The sequence below is a fragment of the Natrix helvetica genome (genome assembly GCF_964273705.1).
Source record: "Natrix helvetica genome assembly, chromosome: 1".
Classification (NCBI taxonomy): domain Eukaryota; kingdom Metazoa; phylum Chordata; class Lepidosauria; order Squamata; family Natricidae; genus Natrix; species Natrix helvetica.
In genome coordinates, this window is record NC_138548.1 from 371,908,815 (window position 1) to 371,919,666 (window position 10,852).

Below are 10,852 nucleotides of genomic sequence, written 5' to 3' on the forward strand. Positions count from 1 at the left end.
ACCCATTTCCCATTCATCTACCGGATGGTCCCCAAAGAAGAATACTTGTATTGGGGAATTGTCAAAATGCTCCACCATTTCAGATGGAACTGGGTCGGTCTTCTAGCACCAGACACTGACAATGGAAAAAGATTCCTCTGGACTTTGAGGCCAATATTAACAGGGAACACAATTTGTGTAGCCTTCTCGGTGAACATTCCCATATTGCCCTGGAAAATGGGGCTATTGAACAATGAACCGTTTCACTTGTGGAACAATGTCAGCGTTTGCATATATTACGGGGAATCCCGTTACTTGTACAGCTTGGTACATATCTTGCAATCCTTCACTGAAAGTTGCATCAGGCCTATCCTGGCAAAAGTTTGGATCACCACAGCCATGTGGGACCTCACTCTGAATTTATCCGACGACATGCTGTCTCCTCGGCATCTCCGGGGGTTTTTCTCTTTCTTAATCCATATTGAAAACAGGCCACCAGTTTCTGAAACGTTTTTTGGCCCTATGCAATATTTTGGCAAAAATGTCTTCAATTGTTCATATTCCAGACACCTGTTTTCTGTGAAAGGAAGGATGAGATGCCGGGAGAATGAGGAATTGGAGACCCTGCCGGAAGAAGTGGTGGAAAAAACCTTCTCTTTGGATGGCTATGGTATTTACAACCTCGCCTGGGCAGTCGCTCGGGCTTCACATGATGCCTACCTATCCAAGTCCAAAGCAAGGAAGGAAAGAGATCACAGGCTGGTCCTTCAGACCTGGCAGGTATTTGGTTTCCTTTAGAAATTCTAAAGGCACGATTTCAGGTTTCAAGGACATTTTAGATTGGGTGAGGAAGTTAAGCTTTCAATTGTCTACTTCGATTTTATGAGGTTACTGGGGTATGAAACAGAATTTATTATTATTTATTTATTTATTTAATTTATAGGCCGCACCCTCTCCACAAAGGGACTCGGGGCGGCGTACAACTCAATATACAAATAAATGAGGTAATCAAAAAACATTGTACAATTCATAAATAAATAATCATAAGTTAAAAACAACACAATAAAATTTAAAACAATTAAAATACCCAAGAAATCAGTTAATATAAATTTAAAATTGTCCAGGGGGGATTAGAGAATGTAGATTATAATTCAGGCGTGGCCAGCTAGTTGGAACAGGTGGGTCTTGAGTTTCGTGCGGAAGGAGCGGAGATCGGTAGTTGTCCTAATGTGGGGGGGGAGGTCATTCCAGAGGGCTGGGCCCATCACAGAGAAGGCCCTTCCACTCGGCGCTGCCCTCTGGCATTGCTTAGTGGACGGCACCTGGAGGAGTCCCTCTCTGTGAGAGTGAATTGGTCGCAGGGATGTATGGGGCAGGATACGATCCCGCAAATAACTAGGTCCCGTGCCATGGAGCGCTTTAAAGATGGTAATCAATACCTTGAAACGCACCCGGAAGGCTACAGGAAGCCAGTGCAGCTCGTGCAGGAGAGGTGTCACATGGGAGTACCTCGTACTCCCCATAACTGCCCGCGCGGCCGCGTTCTGGACCAACTGCAGTCTCCGGGTGCATCTCAAGGGAAGCCCCATGTAGAGAGCATTACAGTAATCCAGACGGGACGTCACCAGTGCATGAGTGACTGTGCGAAGGGCATCCCGGTCCAATAGGGGGCGCAATTGGCGCACCAGACGAACCTGGTGGAACGCCCCCCTTGCCACAGCTGCCACATGGTCATCCATAGACAGCCGGGCATCTAGGAAGACGCCCAAATTGCGCGCCCGCTCCACGGGGGCCAGTTGCTCGCCCCCGATGGCCAGCGATGGAATCAGCTGGTTGAACCGGGGGGCCGGTAGCCACAGCCACTCCGTCTTGGAGGGGTTGAGTTTAAGTCTGTTGTCTCCCATCCAGACCCGTACGGCTTCCAAACACCGGGACATCACTTCAACGGCCTCATTGGGGTGGTTCAGGGTGGAGATGTACAGCTGCGTGTCGTCAGCGTACAGATGGTATCCCACCCCAAAACCACGGATGATCTCACCCAGCGGTTTCATGTATGTGTTAAACAGGAGGGGCGAGAGGACCGACCCCTGTGGCACCCCACAAGTGAGCGACCTTAGGGTCGACCTCTGCTCCCCTGCCAACACACATTGCGTCCGGTCAGAGAGGTAGGAGCAGAACCACCGCAAAACGGTGCCTCTTACCCCCAACCCTTCCAGCCGGCGCAATAGGATACCATGGTTGATGGTATCGAAAGCCGCTGAGAGGTCTAATAGAACCAGGATAGAGGAACAACCCCTATCCCTGGCTCTCCAGAGATCATCTACCAACGTGACCAAGGCCGTCTCTGTGCTGTGCCCGGGTCGGAAGCCGGACTGGCGCGGGTCTAGATAATCAGCTTCCTCCAGGTGACGTGGGAACTGTATAGCAACCACACTCTCTACAACCTTCGCTAAGAAGGGAAGGTTGGAGACAGGACAATAATTAGCTAGCTCAGTTGGGTCCAGAGAAGGCTTCTTGAGTAAGGGCCTCACAACCGCCTCTTTCAAGGCGGCTGGTAGGAACCCCTCGCTCAATGAAGCGTTCACTAGTCCCAAGAGCCAGCCTCATGTGACCTCCCAGGATGCCAGTACAAGCCAGGAGGGACATGGGTCCAATAAACATGTGGTGGCTTGCAGTCGCCCACGCAACCTGTCCAAATCATCGGTGGCAACAGAGTCAAACTCCTCCCAGAATGGTCTCTCAAGACTAGCCTCGGACGTCTCCCCTGGATCACTGAAGGAGACCCATTCTCTCCGTATCTGAGCGATTTTATCCTGCAGATATTCCCCAAATTCCTCTGCCCTGCCCTGCAAGGGGGCTTCCCGCGGCCTCTGTGACAGGAGGGAGCGGGTCACCCGAAACAGGGCAGCAGGGCGGTTGTCTGAGGATGCAATGAGAGCGGCACAATATCGCCGTTTGGCCACTCTCAATGCCACAAGGTATGTCATTAAATAGGTTCTTACCTGTGGTCGGTCAGATTCGGAGCGAGAGGATCTCCATCTGTTCTCTAGGCATCTCTTGTGGCGTTTCATCACCCTCAGCTCCTCGGTAAACCAAGGGGCCAGGGTGGATCTTTGCCACAGGAGAGGCCGCAAAGGCACAACCCAGTCTAAGGCCCCGGCGGCCGCACTATTCCATGCGGCCACCAGGTCCTCCATCCGGGAGTGGGTCAGGTCGACAGGAAGTGGCCCAAGCTCCGTCTGGAACCTATCCAGATCCATCAGGCGCCTGGGGCGGAACCATCTAGGACAGTCTGGTTCCGCCTCCCCGCGGTGGGCGGTAGTGCCAGGGAAGTCAAGCCGGAGAAGTGAGTGATCTGACCATGACAGGGGTGTGATGACTAAGTCCCCTATTCCCAGATCACTCGTCCACTGGTCAGAGAATCAATCAACCAATATGTTGCAGCACTTCGGAAAGCGGCAACGCATTGTGAGTTCAGGGATCTGGACGAGCAAATCCTGGCAAGACTCATATGCGGTTTGAAGGACATCTCCCTACAGAAACGGTTGTTAGCCAAGCCCAATTTAAGCCTACAGATTGCACTCGATGAGGCGAGAGCGTCCAAATCCGCGGACAGATCATCCGAAACCATACAACGCGGATACAGCACGATCCAGACCAGAACCAGACACGCCAGAGTTCACTATGAGGACACCGATCAAGAAATCGAGGAGTCCGAGTTTGAGGACAGTCACCGTATGCAGAGCAGTCACATGAGACCGGTGGGTAAACCCGAATTCCGTTTGCCACCATGTGCAAGTTGCGGAGGGAACCACCCCCGGTCTACCTGTCGGTTCAGAAACGTTGTTTGCTCGCATTGCAACAAACTGGGGCACATCGCAAGAGTGTGCTGGAGCGAAGTCCCTGCCTCACAACGGCAGCCTCCGATGTACCGCCAACAAAAGCCCAACCCAGGGGCTTGGCGAAAAAACAAAGGGCGCCCTGAGAGAAACCCAAGGGAGTTTGCCGAGAGAGAATACACACAAAGAGCTGAAAGGGCGTATTACCAGAGAGCCGAGAGAGAGTATCCCCAGGATACCGATGCCGAGAGAGAGTTGACCCAGAGAGAACCATTGCGAACCTATCTCACAACAATAGGTCAGGTCCGCACCAAGCAGCCTAAAAAGCTGAAAATCACTGTCCTCCTGGAGGACTCCCCTTGCGAGCTTGAAGTTGACACGGGATCGTCACTGACGATCATTTCATGGTCCGCCATGAAAAAGGCAATCCCTAGCCTCAAAAAGTGGCAACTGCGTACACCAGACATCCTGCTACGAGACTACCAGGGGAACAGGGTCCCCATCGTGGGTCAAGGCACGTTTCGGGTGCAGTTCAAGGACATCGTAGCCCAGCTGCCTGTGACCGTCGCCAGCACACCATTACAGAGCCTCCTGGGACTGGATTGGTTTGAAGCCCTGGGGTTAGAAGTCACCGGAATCAACGCCGTGGAGAACAGCAGCGCTGAACAGATTTTTAAGGAGTTCGAGGATGTGTTCAGCCCCGGTCTTGGTAAGTATGTGGGTAAACCTATATCATTCAATTTAGACCCCAAAGTGGCGCCAATCCGACTCAAACCAAGAAGAGTGCCTTTTGCGCTCCGTCCCAAAATTGATAAAGAAATAGATAAGCTCGTAGAGCAAGGGATCCTTGAACCGGTGGATCACGCGCGCTGGGAAACCTCCATAGTGACCCCAGTTAAACCAGATGGGTCAGTCCGCATCTGCGCGGACTATAAATGCACAATTAATGTCGCCCTACAACAGAGCGCGTATCCTGTGCCCGTAGTCCAGCACCTATTGCACTCGCTGGGGCCAGGTAAAGTATTCGCTAAACTAGACATGGCACAAGCGTACCAGCAGCTGCCTGTGGATAGCGCCACAGCGGAGGCCCAAACTATAGTGACGCACAGGGGTGCTTTCAAATGCAACCGGTTACAATTCGGTGTAAACATTGCTCCCGGTCTGTTCCAGAGCGTCATGGAACGGCTTTTGCAGGGAATACCCGGGGTCGTCCCTTATTTTGACGACATCTTAGTGTCAGCTGCAAATGAGGAGCAACTATTAAAAAGAGTTAGAACTGTTTTGGCCAGAATCAGAGAAAAGGGTCTCCGCCTAAAAAAGGAAAAATGCCAAATTAACGTGCCTAGCGTAGAATTCCTGGGATATAGAATCGATGGTTTGGGCATACACCCAACATCAAAGAAAATTAAGGCGATCCAGGACGCCCCCACACCACGAAATCAGACCGAGTTGCAGGCATTCCTCGGGCTACTTAACTTCTACAGCGTTTTTCTGAGACAGAAAGTGACCGTTGCTGAGCTGCTACATCGACTCCTCGCCAAGAACGCAAAATGGACATGGGGACGCCCCGAAGCAGCAGCTTTCGCCGCAGTCAAGCGCCTACTCACAACCGATTCGCTGCTCGTTCAATACAGCCAAACTCTACCGCTAGTATTGACCTGCGATGCATCACCTTTCGGCGTTGGCGCAGTCCTCAGCCATCAGATGCCGAATGGGAACGAAGCGCCCATTGCATTTTACTCAAGGACTTTATCATCGGCTGAACAGAACTACAGCCAAATGGACAGGGAAGCGTTGGCCGCTGTGGCTGGAGTCAAACGTTTCCATGAGTATCTCTACGGCCGTGACTTCGAACTCATTCAGACCACAAACCTCTGCTTGGTCTATTGGCGGGAAACCGCCCCACACCGGTCTCACTCTCCCCGCGCATGACCAGGTGGACTGTTTTCCTGGCCGCGTATTCCTATAAACTGATACATCGACCGGGTTCCACGCTTGGGCACGCAGATGCACTCAGCCGCTGCCCACTTCCAGAACTATTAACAGACCCCACTCCCGAGATACCGGTATTGTTGATTGACTGTTTGGACTCAGGTCCAGTTTCGTCTGTGGACGTTGCTAGGTTTTCTGCCAAAGACAATGTGATCAGACAAGTACAAACTTGGGTATGGAGGGGGTGGCCGAAGGGAAATGTGGGACCCGAATTCAAACTGTTTTGGTCAAAACGCGATGAACTGTCGGTTTTACAAGGTTGTTTATTGTGGGGGGATCGAGTTGTTATTCCTTATGCTTTGCGGAGAAATGTTTTAGAAGCGTTACATGTTGGGCATCCGGGGATTGTTAGAATGAAGGCGTTGGCTAGAAGTTATGTTTGGTGGCCAAACATGGACAAAGAGATCGAGGAATGGGTAGCCACTTGTGATCCGTGCCAAGAATCTAGGCCAGCACCCCCTGAAGCACCCGCCACAGAATGGGACAAACCCAAAGCACCCTGGTCGCGAATACACATCGATTTCGCAGGGCCAGTCCAGGGACAAACGTTCTTAATAGTTGTGGATGCATACTCCAAATGGTTGGAAGTAGTCCTAATGACTTCAATCACGGCAGAGGCAGTCATTAAGGTGCTACGGCGACTTTTCGCCACTCACAGCCTGCCCGACCTCCTGGTCTCCGATAACGGGCCCCAATTCACGGCCATGCAATTCGAAACATATCTAGCAAGCCAGGGAATTCGGCATGCCCTCGTCGCGCCATTCCATCTGGCCTCGAACGGACAGGCGGAGAGAATGGTGCGATCTGCAAAAGAGGCCCTCGCTAGGATGGGCCCAGGTGATTGGCAAACACACATTGATCATTACCTCTTAATCCAGCACATTACCCCCAGCACCACAACGGGCAGGAGCCCCGCTGAACTACTCATGGGCCTCTGTTTACGGTCTCACCTGGACCGGCTTCACCCAAATTACTCTGCCACGTTGCCCCCAGACTCTACAAGCAAAATTCGGAATTTTAGCATAGGGGATTCAGTATACGCCCACAACTATGCAGGGGGAACACTGTGGATGCCGGCAAAGGTAATTGGTATCACGGGTCCACGATCATACTTGCTGGAACTAGAAGATGGTAGGAATTGGAAAAGGCACATAGACCAACTCCGGGGTCGCCTAGCGCACTCCAACCTGCGTTCTGCTAACGAGGACTATATCCCGTCGGAAAGCCAGCCAACCGAGAGCCCAGAAACAGAGGATTACAGCACCCTGGAGCCAAGAGTGGAACCGGAGATCAACGACAGAGCGGAACAACATCCGAGCGAGGAAAGCCTTCCAACCCCTGACTGCGGAATAGAACCAGTCGAACAAGCCGATCTCACACCCATTCCAACTCAACCCAAACTCCGACGATCCACCCGCGTAAGACAGAAACCGACATACTTAAAGGACTTTATCACTAACAGAAACACTCCGTCTAAGAAGGGAGGGGTGTTAGATATTAGCATATATCGCTGTAAGTCTCCACTCAGGTCCGCCGCTAGGGCGGGAACAAGGGATCATTGTGATTGGTCGAGAGGCGCACCCGATCCCTATAAAAGGGGAACCCTCAGACCACACACCAAGCTGGATCACTACTACTACTAATAAAGAGCTGTTAAGTCACTACGTGTCCGGAGTCTGTTCTCTCGTTGTCCGAATTTAACACTTTTTGTCTGTCCTCGCACCCACCCCTCCCTACGACCGTTGGTATAACAAGGCCCTCTGTAGGAATGTTATTTCCCCCCCTCTCCCCCGCTCTGCTCACTTCCCTCCTGACCACACCTGTTCGCCTGGCACTAATCCCATTCCTGGTCTGTTTAGCCCTCCCCTCCCCTTTAGAGCCCCTTAAAACTGTTAAAAAACTTTTTATTAAAAAAAACCCTGAGCTTCCGTTTCCTCCATGGATAGAATCAAGATCACGTGAAGTGTACATACCACTTTATAATGCCTCGGTAAGGCCACACTTGGAATACTGCATTCAGTTTTGGTCGCCACGATGTAAAAAAGATATGGAGACTTTAGAAAGAATTCAGAGAAGAGCAACAAAGATGATTAGGGGACTGGAGACTAAAACATATAAAGAACGGTTGCAGGAACTGGGTATGTCTAGTTTAATGAAAAGGAGGACTAGGGGAGACATGATAGCAGTGTTCCAATATCTCAAGGGCTTCCACAAAGAAGAGGGAGTCAAACTATTTCCCAAGGCACCTGAGGGTAGAACAAGAAGCAATGGATGGAAACTAATCAAGGAGAGAAGCAACTTAGAACTGAGGAGAAATTTCCTGACAGCCAGAACAATTAATCAGTGGAACAAGTTGCCTCCAGAAGTTGTTGATGTTCCATCACTGAAAGTTTTTAAGAAGATGTTGGATAACCATTTGTCTGGTTTAGTGTTTCCTGCCTAATCAGGAGGTTGGACTAGAAGACCTCTAAAGTCCCTTCCACTTTTATTATTCTATCATTGAATGTACCTCCAAGTTCCCTTCCAATTCTGTTGTTTGTTTATCTTAGAAGCAAAGAGTGACTGAAATTTGCCTTATAACTCTCTGACCATGCTAGTGGTGGGATGTGACTGGTATGCCCCAGTACGGGTGTACCAGTGCCTGCTGGGAGCACCAGGTACCGTTCCGGTACTGTGCTCCAGAAGGCCCACCCACCCACCCGCCCTCCTTACCTGTATTTGAGCCAATCGAGGCTTACACGCACACGCAGAGCCTATGGCGCCTGTGCAATGCTCCGCCGAATAGCTGGAGCATCGCGGAGAGTCACGGGCATTTAGTACGCAAGTAAGTGCTGCGCACGTGCATGTGGTGGACGCCCGGCCCCGTTTCACCGTACCGATTGCAACAGGATCCAGAACCCACCACTGGACCATGCCCATCACTATAGAGAGCTTCGTAGTAGAATCCAAGTCTACTTGTAGAAACATCCTTAGATTTCCTCTTATTGTTGTTTTTTCTGCCATTGTAGCTTCATCCTTTCCTGGGAGATTCCCACTTCTACAATACTTGCATGAGTGGAGTGTATCTGGATGAGAAAGGGAACCTTGCTGCCAAATTTGATGCCATGAACTGGGTGCTCTTTCCTAATAAGACTTTTGGGGCCGTGAAGTTTGGGCGGATAGACAAACCATGGAGGTCCAAAGACCTGGAATTCATCCTTGACCAGGAGGCCATGAATTGGTCCCAGCGGTTTAACCAGGTTAGCTGAGACTGCTCATCTAATGCCCTTCAACCTTTCTTTCATTATTCCAAGTAGTTGTGAAGCGGATAGCGAGTTGCTAGAGTTGGGTTGATGGGTTGCTTGGGATCTTCTTCTTTCTCAAAGATGTTGTTGGGCTCCTTGGATTAAAAAGAAGAAGAGGGGGCCATGAATCACAGAATGGGAAACTTTGGCCAAGAAGTCTATGTGGTTTATCCAGATTCAGATGCTACTTGGATCTTCTTCCTTCTGTTTTTCTTTATTAAAGCAAGCTGTGATGGGATGATTGCTGTCAGCAGCTTAAGAACAAAACTGTCAGTCTTGGCTGAGTTGTAGTTAAAAGAGTAAAGTTAAGTGATTCCAAAGGTCAGGATGTAGACTTGAGAATCCTATGACATTTAATCTTAGAAAAAATATACGGTATGCTGAAGTCACACTTCACAGCCTTAAGATGGTCGATTTGATTTAGGTTATTTTATTGACAAACCCAATTATTGTGTTTATAAACGAAGGTAGACATTATTCGGCTCAGATTCCAACTTTTCTCCAGAAATTTCCTTGGGTAGGTTTTAACTTCCTCCTTCTCAATCCTATTAAAATACATTAGCCTCTACCCCACACTGACAATTCTGCACAATTAGTTAACCGTGAGTAATTCAATAACCATAATATTAAATAACCATAAAGAATATTTGGTTTCACATGATAGATGAATTGAGACAAAACTATTATGTCTCATCAACCTGCGTCCACCAACAGGTCTTTAGAAGAAAATTCCATAAATTAATATTGGTCCCATTGAAGATGATACTCCTTCTACTTCCCCGGAATCTCCTTCCTGCCCACTTCAAGATTCCCCACTGATTTTCATGTCTTTAAGAAGATGTTGGATAGCCATCTGTCTGAAACGGTATAGGGTTTCCTGCCTAGGCAGGGGGTTGGACTAGAAGACCTCCAAGGTCCCTTCCAACTCTACTATTGTATTATTGTATTGTATTATTGTATGACTAAATATCCTTCTGCATATCAGGCAATATATAGGAAAATGCAGGTCAAGAAGCTATGCATGGAAACTAATCAAAGAGAGAAGCAATCTAGAACTAAGAAGAAATTTACAGACAGTGAGAACAATTAATCAGTGGATCAACTTGCCTCGAGAAGTTGTGGGTGCTCCAACACTGGAAGCTTTTAAGAAGAGACGGGACAACCGTTTGTCTGAAATGCTATAGAGCAGGGGCGTTAAACTCATGGTGTCACGTTGTCATAATGTGACGTATTGCAACTTTTTCCCCCTTTGCTAAACCAGGGGTGGCCATGGCCAGCGTGTGACGTATCCGGCCCATGGGCTGCGAGTTTGGCACCCCTGGTATAGGGTTTCCTGCTTGAGTGGGAGGTTGGACTAGAAGACCTCCAAGGTACCTTCCAACCATATTATTTGGTTATATTTATTCTGCTTTCCCAGTCCCACCCCTTCTTTCATCAATGAACATAATGCTGGATTGAGAAATCATTTTTTCCAAACCCCTCCTCAGCATAGGATTTACTAAATCATCTTTAACAGATAAATTATCCAGGTTCTCTTTGAAGACTTCCAGCAAAAGTACCAACTGTCTCCACTTAGTTGGCTATATTCTAAGAAAAAGAAATAAACCAATCCAATGCAACCTCTTCCTCGACAGAAAGAGAAACAGGGTAGGGATGAGCAGACATATTAAACAGATGAATGTCTCATGATGGTGGCAACACCCAATCATCTTTGATTGATGCCTCTTCTTTTTTCGGTCAGCCCCTTCCTCGCTCCAG